Source organism: Balaenoptera physalus (genome assembly GCF_965194825.1).
Source record: "Balaenoptera physalus genome assembly, chromosome: 3".
Taxonomy (NCBI): Eukaryota; Metazoa; Chordata; class Mammalia; order Artiodactyla; family Balaenopteridae; genus Balaenoptera; species Balaenoptera physalus.
In genome coordinates, this window is record NC_138890.1 from 71737079 (window position 1) to 71749871 (window position 12793).

Here is a 12793-nt window from a genome sequence, read left to right on the forward strand (position 1 = left end):
GATATTTGTCTTTCTCTGTCTGACTTACTTCACTTAATATGATAATCTCTAGGTCCATCCACGTTGCTGCAAATAGCATTGTTTCATCTTTATGGCTTAGTAATATTTTATAGTACATATGTACCACATCTTCTGTATCCAATCCTCTGTCGATGGACATTTATGTTGATTCCATGTCTTGGCTATTGTAAATAATGCTGCTATGAACATTGGGGTGCATGTTTCTTTTCAAATTATGGCTTTCTCCAGGTATACGCCCAGGAGTGGGATTGCTGGATCATATGGTAGTTCCATTTTTCATTTTATAAGAAACCTCCATACTGTTCTCCATAGTGGTGTACCAATTTACATTCCCACCAACAGTGTAGGAGGGTTCCCTTTTCTTCACACCTTCTCCAGCATTTATTGTTTGTAGACTTTTTGATGATGGTCACTCTAACCAGTGGGAGACAATGTCTCATTGTAGTTTTGATTTGCATTTCTCTAATAATTAGCAACGTTGAGTATCTTTTCATTTGCTTTTTGCCCGTCTGTATGTCTTCTTTGGAGAAATGTCTATTTAGATCTTCTGCCCACTTTCTGATTGGGTTTTTTGGTTTTTTGGTATTCAACTATATGAGCTGCTTGTATTATTTTGGAGATTAATCCATTGTAGGTCACATCATTTGCAAATATTTTCTCCCATTCTGTGGCTTGTCTTTTCATTTTGCTTCTGGTTTCCTTTGCTGTGCAAAAGCTTCTAAGTTTAATTAGGTCCCATTTCTTTATTTTTCTTTTTTTTTTTTTTTAAATTTATTTATTTATTTTTATTTTTGGCTGTGTTGGGTCTTTGTTTCTGTGCGAGGGCTTTCTCTAGTTGCGGCAAGCGGGAGCCACTCTTCATCGCGGTGCGCGGGCCTCTCACCGCCACGGCCTCTCCTGTTGTGGAGCACATGCTCCAGACGCGCAGGCTCAGTAGTCGTGGCTCACGGGCCCAGCCGCTCCGCGGCATGTGGGATCCTCCCAGACCAGGGCCCGAACCCGTGTCCCCCGCACCGGCAGGCAGATTCTCAACCACTGCGCCACCAGGGAAGCCCTTTATTTTTCTTTTTATTTTCATTACTCTAGGAGGTAGAGGCAGAAAGATATGCTGCACTATATGTCAAAGAGTGTTCTGCCTATGTTTTCATAGTATCTGGTCTTACATTTAGGTCTTTAATCCATTTTGAGTTTATTTTTGTGTATGGTGTTAGAGAATGTTCTAATTTCATTCTTTTACATGTAACTGTCCAGTTTTCCCAGCACCACTTATTGAAGAGACTGTCTCTTCTCCATTGTATATTCTTGCCTCCTTTGTCATAGATTAATTGACCATAAGTGTGTGGGTTTATTTCTGGGCTTTCTATCCTGTTCCATTGATCAATATTTCTGTTTTTGTGCCAGTACCATACTGTTTTGATTACTGTAGCTTTATAGTATAGTCTGAAGTCAGGGAGCCTGATTATTCCAGCTCCGTTGTTCTTTCTCAAGGTTGCTTTGGCTATCCCAGGTCTTTTGTGTTTCCATATAAATTTAAGGGTTTTTTTGTTCTCGTTCTGTGAAAAATGCCATTGGTAATTTGATAGGGACTGCATTGAATCTGTAGATTGCCTTGGGTAGTATAGTCATTTTGACAATATTGACTCTTCCAATCCAAGAATATGGTATATCTCTCCATCTGTTTGTGTCATCTTTGATTTCTTTCATCAGTATCTTATAGTTTTTTGAGTACAGGTCTTTTGCCTCCTTAGGAAGGTTTATTCCTAGGTATTTTACTCTTTTTGATATGATGGTAAATGGGATTGTTTCCTTAATTTCTCTTTCTGATCTTCTGTTGTTAGTGTACAGAAATACAACAGATTTCTATGTATTAATTTTATATCCTGCAACTTTACTGAATTCATTGACAAGCTCTAGTAGTTTTCTGGTAACACCTTTACGATTTTCTTTGTATAATATCATGTCATCTGCAAACAGTGACAGTTTTACTTCTTCTTTTCCAATTTGGATTCCTTTTATTTCTTTGTCTTCTGATTGCTGTCACTAGGACTTCCAAAGCTATATTGAATAGAAGTGGCGAGAGTGAACATCCTTGTCTCATTCCTGATCTTAGAGGAAATGCTTTCAACTTTTCACCATTGAGAATGTTGTTAGCTGTGGGTTTGCCATATATGGCCTTTATTATGTTGAGGTATTTTTCTCTCTATGCCCACTTTCTGGAGAGTTTTTATCATAAATTGGTGTTGAACTGTGTTGAAAGCTTTTCCTGCATCTATTGAGATGATCATATGGTTTTTATTCTTTAATTTGTTAACGTGGTGTATCACCCTGATTAATTTGTGAATGTTGAAGAATCCTTGCATCTCTGGGATAAATCCCACTTGATCATAGTGTTTGATCCTTTGAATGTGTTTTTGGATTCTGTTTGCTAGTATTTTGTTGAGGATTTTTACATCTATGTTCATCAGTGATATTGGCCTATAATTTTCTTTTTTGTGGTATCTTTGTCTGGTTTTGGTATCAGGGTGATGGTGGCCTCATAGAATGAGTTTGGGAATGTTCCTTCCTCTGTAATTTTTTGAAATAGTTTCAGAATGATAGGTGTTAGCTCTTCTCTAAATGTTTAATAGAATTTTCCTGGGAAGCCATCTAGTCCTGGCCTTTTGTTCATTAGGAGTTTCAATTTCAGTCCTTGTGATTGGTCTGTTCATATTTTCTATTTCTTCCTGGTTCAGTCTCAGGAGACTGTACCTTTCTAAGAATTTGTCCATTTCTTCTAGGTTGTCCATTTTAGTGGCATAGAGTTGCTTGTAGTGGTCTCTATGATCCTTTGTATTTCTGTGGTGTCAGTTGTAACGTCTTTTTCATTTCTAATTTTATTGATTTGAGCCCTCTCCCTTTTTTCTTGATGAGTCTGGCTAAAGGTTTGTCAATTTTCTTCATCTTTTCAGAGCCAGCTCTTAGTTTCATTGATCTTTTCTATTGTTTTCTTCATCTCTATTTCATTTATTTCTGCTCTGATCTTTATGATTTCTTTCCTTCTACTAACTTTGGGTTTTGTTTGTTCTTCTTTCTCTAGTTGCTTTAGGTGTAAGGTTAGGTTGTTTATCTGAGATTTTTCTTCTTCCCTAAGGTAAGGTTGTATTGCTGTAAACTTCCCTATTAGAACTGCTTTTGCTGTCTCCCATAGGTTTTGGATCATTGTGTTTTCATTTTCGTTTGTCTCTAAGTATTTTTTGATTTCCTCTTTGATTTCTTCAGTGGTCCATTGGTTGTTTAGTAGCACAAACTAATATGTTTGTTATCATTGCATCTCTTCATAAAACATTTGTAGTGTACCTTTAAGTTTGTCTTTCATCCAGTATTTGCTTTCATCATCCAATTTTTGTCTATTAATCTCTTAGACTGGTTTATACTAATTGTATGTATTATAATTATATATAGTAGAATTATTAATAATATAGTATATATTATATTTTATATATTATAGTATATCTTAACTGATGATATATAAATTATATATTATATATTTATATATATCAGGTAGAAAAAATTTAGCTTGTTATTATAGAGTATTTTAAACATATACAAAAGTAGAGTGAAAAATATAATGGACCCTGTGTATCCATCACCCAGCTTCAACAGTCATGATCAATATTGACACAACACAACAATACTGACACAATAACCTATAGTCACTGTTGTTTCACGTCTACCTCTACCTACTTCTCTCCCTCAGATTATTTTGAAACACGCTCCAGACACATCATTTCTTCTGTAATATTTTCAGCATATATTACTCTTTAGAAAAACATTTTAAACGTATGAGTTAACCACATAAATAGTATCAAGGAGTGTTTTGATGATGAAGATTAGGTCTTCAGAGCAGAGCCTAGTGTAACCATACTTGGTAATATTCTTCTACTTGAAGATATACATAAACTATTCTAGAGAAGAAGTAAACAGGAATTTGGGTGTTAAGGATTAGCAAGCTGAAGAGAGACAAAAAGAGTTGAAGGAAGAGAGGGGAACCCAGCAACATGACAGTAGACTGCAGACAAAGTCAAATATTTAACCAGTAAAAATTAACTCAGTAGGAATGATCAAGTTTAAGAACAAACCTGTCTAACATTGAAGGTTAGAGTCGGTCAAATATGCTGCACATTTTATATAACTCTCTTTTAGCACCCGAAGTCCTTCCAGAAAATCTGCTAGGCACATAGCCTAGACTCAAAGGTATTTTGCTAGTAGAGAGATTCAGACGGTGTAAAGCAGAGTGAAATAGTGCAGAAAGGGGCCTGACAGCAAGTGAAAGGCTGAGAAGAGATTTCACATATTGTTCACATTTGCAGCAATATGTGAAAAGAGGAGTCAATGAATTTTTTACTTAAACATTAAAGGAAAGGTGACTCGAATTCTAGAATATGTGTGCTTACCCCAAGAAGCTAGTGTCTTGGTTACACACCTGGACACGAAGTCTCACATACAGATAGACCTCCTATTGATGGAACCAGAAATAATGCTACTGCTGATACCTTTTATCACATCTATAAATTCATGATGGGTTTTGTAAAAGAAAAGAGGAGAGAATCAATTTTGCCCCCTGGTTATACCGTGTCAGTGAACTCACAGATATAGCATTGGCCCAGTTGAGTACATCTGCAGAACACAGCTATGGCTACTCCTCCACAAACTGCTTATGGAGGTTGTTAAAGATACAATAAAACAACAAGAATATCATACTCAATTGATGTTGGACAAGATAGTTTTTAAGTCCGAATCTGTGAACTACAGCAGTTTTGAGTTAAAGATGAAGTAATATATTTTTACCAGTTGTAAAAATCCTGTGGAAAATCCAATCCAATTTACTATGTCTCAAAATTAAAAACAAACAAAACAGAAATGTTGGTCCCTTTGTTTTACACAAGCAAGGTAGCAGAAGACATTGTGAATTTTATATAAGAATTCCTTACCCTGGTCTTAGAAACCTAGCTTTTTGGTAATAGCACCCATGATTCACAACTTTACTTCAACCTATAAAACTGAATTTTCATCTCAGTCACCTAACTCATTGTACTGGAGGAATATTTTATTTTTCTTGGATTTTATTGTCAAACACAGAGGGATAATATTACAGAGCAATTTTCTCTCTATTGCCCATAGCAGTGATAAACCAAAAATGTGTACAAGTAAGACTAAAGTATGGTGTCAATCAAAAAACAATCAATTTTGCCATATAAGGAGTCCTTTTTTAATAAAAACATCTTCCTGTTGTAGGTGTTGACCTGTCCCTGATTTCTGAAAGGAGGATGGTTTTGTTGGATTTAGTCAGGGGCAGCCAATACCTCATTTCTTTCTCATGCCCTCTCATTTTATGGGTTAGCCATAAAATGCAGATTTAAAAATTATAGATTGTCATCATCCAGCAACATATCATGTTTCTGAGTTTATCAGAAACATTTTAATACTGGTGGAAGACAAGTATTATTTGAAAGTAAACCTATGTATATTTACCTACATACACACTCATAGAGCCATAAGCATGTATCTATGTATGAATGTGTGTGTGTACAGAGAGAGGGAGATAGAGGAAGAAGATGAAGAAGATGAGAGAGGAATGAAGAATAAAACTGTCACACCATGCTCATTCCCCTCCCTGAGCTCCCATTTATCTTTTTTTTTTTTTTTTTTGGTATGTTTCATAGATTTTATTTTTTAGAGCTGTTTTAGGTACACAGAAAAGCTGAGCAGATGCCAAAACTTGGAAACAACCAAGATGTCCTTTGGTTGGTAAATGAATATATAAACTGTGGTACATCCAGACAATGGAATATTATTCAGTGCTAAAGAGCTTCCATTTATCTTCATCTTGATCTTCTTGACAGGTATATCCTTCTATCCCGTCTCCTCATCCAGCTTCTCCCTATCATTTAAGATCCTTTGTGAGTCTTTCCCAGCCCACTGGCCCTCTGCCTTCTCCCTCTTCTTCTTGCCTGTCTAGTATACGATTTTATGCACCACTTGACTTAGTATTTAACTACATGCTTTTATTGCTCTCTGAATGTTCTGTGCATCAGTTTTGTCTTCCCAACTAGATTATAGATAACTCAAGGGCAAGAACTCTGTGTTGTCATTATGCATGACCACGTCTTCCATTGCTATGCTGTATCATGGATGCTAAGTAAATGGGCATTGATACAATGAAAGGACAGAATTTCCAATTAGCCTGTGATTTTGATTAAGAAATTATAACTGGTTCTTAAATTGCAGCCTAAACTTTTTAGAATGTTTCTGTGCCTTCCAGACATCCATTTCCTCTATTTGAAATGTAATATAACTTATGGGTTAAAGCCACACTGTTTTTGAATCCCACTCTCCAATTTACTTATTGTGTGATTTTCAGCAGATAGCATAAATGTCCTCTGTCTAGACTTACTCTATAAAATAGGAATAATAATAGCATCTAACTCACAGAATCTTGGGATAATTACATTAATTAATTCATGATCATCATATAGAATACCTGGTACATAGACAGTACACATGCTGACTACTTTGCTATGGTTGAATGAAAATCATAGCTCATATTTCCAAATTGGCAACTTGCACAAAAAGTTGGCTATTATTGGTTTGAAAAAACCAATGTCATTTTAGGCTCAGTTTTTTGAAGATCAATAATCTATTTAAGAAGATATGGGGAGGCGGGATCTTGAGTTAAATCAGGAGGTTTACGCCAAACACAAGGTAAGAATGATCAAGTTTAATGGAGTTTAACAAAAGTCTAAAATGTAATGTCTTTCCCCTGTCTTGGACATTTTTTAGATCTCTGACCAAAGAGAGTTTAGACCAAATTAGTACAGCACAGTTGTTTTCAGAATCAACCCTCATATAATAACTTGGTGTTTTGGCGTAAGTGTGCCCAGTATCCTAAGAAAGTATGTTGTTAAGCTGATATAAGCAGTGTTTTTTGGGGGGGATAAAAAAAATACATGTAAGTACATGAAATAAATTTATGAATCTTCTATTTTCCATGCCCCATACACATCTGTCTACCTCTTGAAAGCTTTATTAAGAAGAAAGGTGTCTAGAATAATTTGTAAATGGATCCCTTGGCCATATCATCGTCTAATAATACTCTATCACAGCATAATCCCTAAAATTTATTTCAAAGGCCTTTTGTGAAAACTAAATAAGATAATGTTTGTAAAGCTTTTAACACAGTATTTGGTGCAGGAGAGGAAGCAAGTAATATGTCTTACCTTCTATTATTTTATTATTACAATTCGAAAATGGAAATTCAGACAGTAGTTTCTCTAAAGTCAGTGAATAGCAGAATGAAACTCAAACTTAAGACATGCCTTTCTTACTACAACTTTCTTATTGTTCTTCCATTTCCCTCCAGTCCAGTGTGCCTTCTGAATCCTGGGTAAGCTCCAGTGAAATGGCCCCTCACTCTGGCTCTGCCAGACCTGGATCTCCTTCCAGGCTTCTGCTGTGACACTTTTTCATTTACCAAATTGCCTTCCTTCTTGTACCCTCCAATTGCAGCATTTCTCAAGGCTCTTTCCTCTCACTCTGCTAGGTAACCCATTGAATATCACCATTCCATTCATCACTCCCTTAGAACCAGTTCCCAAGTCTGTATCTCCATTCTGAGTTCTGTCTTCCAATGCTGAATTTTAACCCTGCCTTTCCAATTGCCTGCTCCATATTTCCCTATAGTTGTTTACAGGAACCCTCAAGTCAAAATGATGGACTCATTACTTGTTCGTCCTCTATATCCACTCTTTTTCCCCAACCACAAGCATATTCTAACATTTCCAGTTTTAATAAAGGAGCCTCTCTCCTTCTTCCTTTAGATTCATGTCCTCAGATTCTCTCTCCTCTCTTCTTCCATGTTCCAATTCATGTATGATTTGTTGTCATTCTAGAGCTGCACTGAACAATATGGTAGCCACTAACCAGAGGGAGCTATTGAACACTTGAAATGTGACTACATTGAATTGAGATGAGATGTAAGTGCAAAGTGCACACTATATTTTGAACACTTAGTACAGTAAACAAGAACATAAAATATTTCTTTAATACTTTTTTACATTGATTACATGTTGAAATGACAATATTTTGGATATATTGTGCAAAGTAAAATATATTATTAAAATTAATGTCTCCTATTTCTTTTTGTTTTACTTTAATGTGGCCACCAGAAATTTTAAATTACATTTGTGGATTACTTTATATTTCTATTGAACTGTGTTGTTCTAGATTATTCTAGTCTTCCTTCTCAATATCTCTTGAATATCTTCCATTTCAGTCTTATTATTGTCCTCTACTTCAAGCTTCTTACAATGTATCCTAGCAGGTTTCTCTGTCTGTACCATCTCCCTCCTCCAATGTCCCTCATCCATGTTGCATTCTTTTGCCAAATCATTCTTCCTAGTGAATGGTTCAAATCAAACCATTCCCTACTCAAAAATTTTTAAAAATTACTTCTCTCTGTTCATCAGATAAAGTCTAAACTGTTATAGTCCCCAACTTTTTTTTAAAAAACATTTTTATTGGAATATACTTGCTTTACAGTGGTGTGTTACTTTCTGCTTTATAACAAAGTGAATCAGTTATACATATACATATACCCCATATCTCTTCCCTCTTGCGTATCCCTCCCTCCCACCCTCCCTATCCCACCCCTCTAGGTGGTCACAAAGCACCGAGCTGATCTCCCCATGCTATGCAGCTGCTTCCCACTAGCTGTCTATTTTACGTTTGGTAGTGTATATATGTCCATGCCACTCTCTCACTTTGTCCCAGCTTACCCTTCCCCATCCCCATATCCTGAAGTCCATTCTCTAGTAGGTCTGTGTCTTTATTCCTGTCTTGCCCCTGGGTTCTTCATCACCTTTTTTTTTTTTTTTTGGATTCCATATATATGTGTTAGCATATGGTATTTGTTTTTCTCTTTCTGACTTACTTCACTCTGTATGACAGACTCTAGGTCCATCCAGCTCAACACAATAACTCAATTTCATTTCTTTTTCTGGCTGAGTAATATTCCATTGTATATATGTGCCACATCTTCTATATCTGTTCATCGGTTGATGGACACTTAGGTTGCTAACATGTCCTGGCTATTGTAAATAGAGCTGCAATGAACATTGTGGTACGTGAATCTTTTTGAATTATGGTTTTCTCAGGGTATATGCCCAGTAGTGGGATTGCTGGGTCGTATGGTAGTTCTATTTTTAGTTTTTTAAGGAACCTCCATACTGTTCTCCATAGTGGCTGTATCAATTTACATTCCCACCAACAGTGCGAGAGGGTTCCCTTTTCTCCACACCCTCTCCAGCATTTATTGTTTGTAGATTTTTTGATAATGGCCATTCTGACCGGTGTAAGATGATATCTCATTGTAGTTTTGATTTGCATTTCTCTAATGATTAATGATGTTGAACATTCTTTCATGTGTTTGTTGGCAATCTGTATATCTTCTCTGGAGAAATGTCTTTTTAGGTCTTCTGCCCATTTTTGGATTGAGTCGTTTGTTTTTTTGATATTGAGCTGCATGAGCTGCTTGTAAATTTTGGAGATTAATCCTTTGTCAGTTGCTTCATTTGCAAATATTCTCTCCCATTCTGAGGGTTGTCTTCTCATCTTGTTTATGGTTTTCTTTGCTGTGCAAAAGCTTTTAAGTTTCATTAGGTCCCATTTGTTTATTTTTGTTTTTATTTCCATTTCTCTGGGAGGTGGGTCAAAAAGGATCTTGCTGTGATTTATGTAATAGAGTGTTCTGCCTATGTTTTCCTCTAGGAGTTTTATCGTGGCTGGCCTTACATTTAGGTCTTTAATCCATTTTGAGTTTATTTTTCTGTATGGTGTTAGGGAGTGTTCTAATTTCATTCTTTTACATGTAGCTGTCCAGTTTTCCCAGCACCACTTATTGAAGATGCTCTCTTTTCTCCACTGTATATTCTTGCCTTCTTTATCAAAGCTAAGGTGACCATATGTGCCTGGGTTTATCTCTGGGCTTTCTATCCTGTTCCATTGACCTATATTTCTGTTTTTGTGCCAGTACCATACTGTCTTGATTACTGTAGCTTTGTAGTGTAGTCTGATGTCAGGGAGCCTGATTCCTCCAGCTCCATTTTTCTTTCTCAAGATTGCTTTGGCTATTCGGGGTCTTTTGTGTCTCCATACAAATTGTGAAATTTTTTGTTCTAGTTCTGTGAAAAATGCCAGTGGTAGTTTGATAGGGATTGCATTGAATCTGTAGATTGCTTTGGGTAGTAGAGTCATTTTCACAATGTTGATTCTTCCAATCCAAGAACATGGTGTATCTCCCCATCTATTTATATCATCTTTAATTTCTTTCATCAGTGTCTTATAATTTTCTGCATCCAGGTCTTTTGTCTCCCTAGGTAGGTTTATTCCTAGATATTTTATTCTTTTTGTTGCAAGGGTAAATGGGAGTGTTTTCTTAATTTCACTTTCAGATTTTTCATCATTAGTGTATAGGAATGCAAGAGATTTCTGTACATTAATTTTGTATCCTGCTACTTTACCAGATTCATTGATTAGCTAGAGTAGGTTTCTGGTAGCATCTTTAGGATTCTGTATGTATAGTATCATGTCATCTGCAAACAGTGACAGCTTTACTTCTTCTTTTCTGATTTGGATTCCGTTTATTTCTTTTTCTCCTCTGATTGCTGTGGCTAAAACTTCCAAAATTATGTTCAATAATAGTGGTCAGAGTGGGCAACCTTGTCTTCTTCCTGATGTTAGTGGAAAGGTTTCAGTTTTTCACCATTGAGAACAATGTTGGCTGTGGGTTTGTCATATGTGGCCTTTATTATGTTGAGGAAAGTTCCCTCTATGCCTACTTTCTGGAGGGTTTTTATCATAAATGGGTGTCGAAGTTTGTCAAAAGCTTTCTCTGCATCTATTGAGATGATCATATGGTTTTTCTCCTTCAATTTGTTAATATGGTGTATCACATTGATTGATTTGCGTATACTGAAGAATCCTTGCATTCCTGGGATAAACCCCACTTGATCATGGTGTTTGATCCTTTTAATGTGCTGTTGATTCTGTTTGCTAGTATTTTGTTGAGGATTTTTACATCTATGTTCATCAGTGATATTGGCCTGTAGTTTTCTTTCTTTGTGACATCTTTGGTTTTGTTATCAGGGTGATGGTGGCCTCGTAAAATGAGTTCGGAAGTGTTCCTCCCTCTGCTATATTTTGGAAGACTTTGAGAAGGATAGGTGTTAGCTCTTCTCTAAATGTTTGATAGAATTCGCCTGTGAAGCCATCTGGTCCTGCGCTTTTGTTTGTTGGAAGATTTTTTTTTGTAATATTTTAATGAGATTTTACATTCTTTTTATTTATGTATGTATGTATGTATGTATGGCTGTGTTGGGTCTTCATTTCTGTGCGAGGGCTTTCTCTAGTTGTGGCAAGCGGGGGCCACTCTTCATCGCGGTGCGCGGGCCTCTCACTATTACGGCCTCTCGTTGCGGAGCACAGGCTCCAGACGTGCAGGCTCAGTAATTGTGGCTCACGGGCCGAGTTGCTCCACGGCATGTTGGATCTTCCCAGACCAGGGCTTGAACCCTCGTCCCCTGCATTGGCAGGCAGATTCTCAACCACTGCGCCACCAGGGAAGCCCCTGGAAGATTTTTAATCACAGTTTCAATTTCAGTGCTTGTGATTGGTCTGTTCATATTTTCTGTTTCTTCCTGGTTCAGTCCCGGAAGGTTGTGCATTTCTAAGAATTTGTCCATTTCTTTCAGGTTGTCCATTTTATTGGCATATAGTTGCTTGTAGTAATCTCTCATGATCCTTTGTATTTCTGCAGTGTCCATTGTTACTTCTCCTTTTTCATTTCTAATTCTATTGATTTGAGTCTTCTCCCTTTTTTCGTGATGAGTCTGGCTAATGGTTTATCAATTTTATCTTCTCAAAGAACAGCTTTTAGTTTTATTGATCTTTGCTATCATTTCCTTCATTTCTTTTTCATTTATTTCTGATCTGATCTTTATGATTTCTTTCCTTCTGCTAACTTTGGGGGTTTTCTGTTCTTCGTTCTCTAATTGCCTTAGGTGTAAGGTTAGGTTGTTTATTTGAGATGTTTCTTGTTTCTTAAGGTAGGATTGTATTGCTATAAACTTCCCTCAGAACTGCTTTTGCTGCATCCCATAGGTTTTGGGTTGTCGTGTTTTCATTATCATTTTTTTCTAGGTATTTTTTGATTTCCTCTTTGATTTCTTCAGTGATCTCTTGGTTATTAAGTAGTGTATCATTTAGCCTCCATGTGTTTATATTTTTTACAGATTTTTTCCTGTAATTGATATCTAGTCTCATAGCGTTGTGGTCGAATAGATACTTGATACAGTTTCAATTTTCTTAAATTTACCAAGGCTTGATTTGTGACCCAAGATATGATCTATCCTGGAGAATGTTCCATGAGCACTTGAGAAAAATGTGTATTCTGTTGTTTTTGGATGGAATGTCCTACAAATATCAATTAAGTCCATCTTGTTTAATGTATCATTTAAAGCTTCTGTTTCCTTATTTATTTTCATTTTGGATGATCTGTCATTGGTGAAAGTGGGGTGTTAAAGTTCCCTACTATGATTGTGTTACTGTCGATTTCCCCTTTTATGGCTGTTAGTGTTTGCCTTATATATTGAGGTGCTCCTATGTTCAGTGCATAAATATTTACAATTGTTATATCTTCTTCTTGAATTGATCCCTTGATCATTATGTAGTGTCCTTC

The 12793-nt window shown here is 36.4% G+C and overlaps 1 long non-coding RNA gene across 1 annotated transcript in view; it reads left to right on the forward strand.

Annotated features, from left to right (window-relative positions):
• LOC309658879 overlaps positions 1 to 12793 on the forward strand; it is a 294436-nt gene that overhangs the window by 127972 nt on the left and 153671 nt on the right. The gene's annotated exons all lie outside the window — the stretch shown is intronic.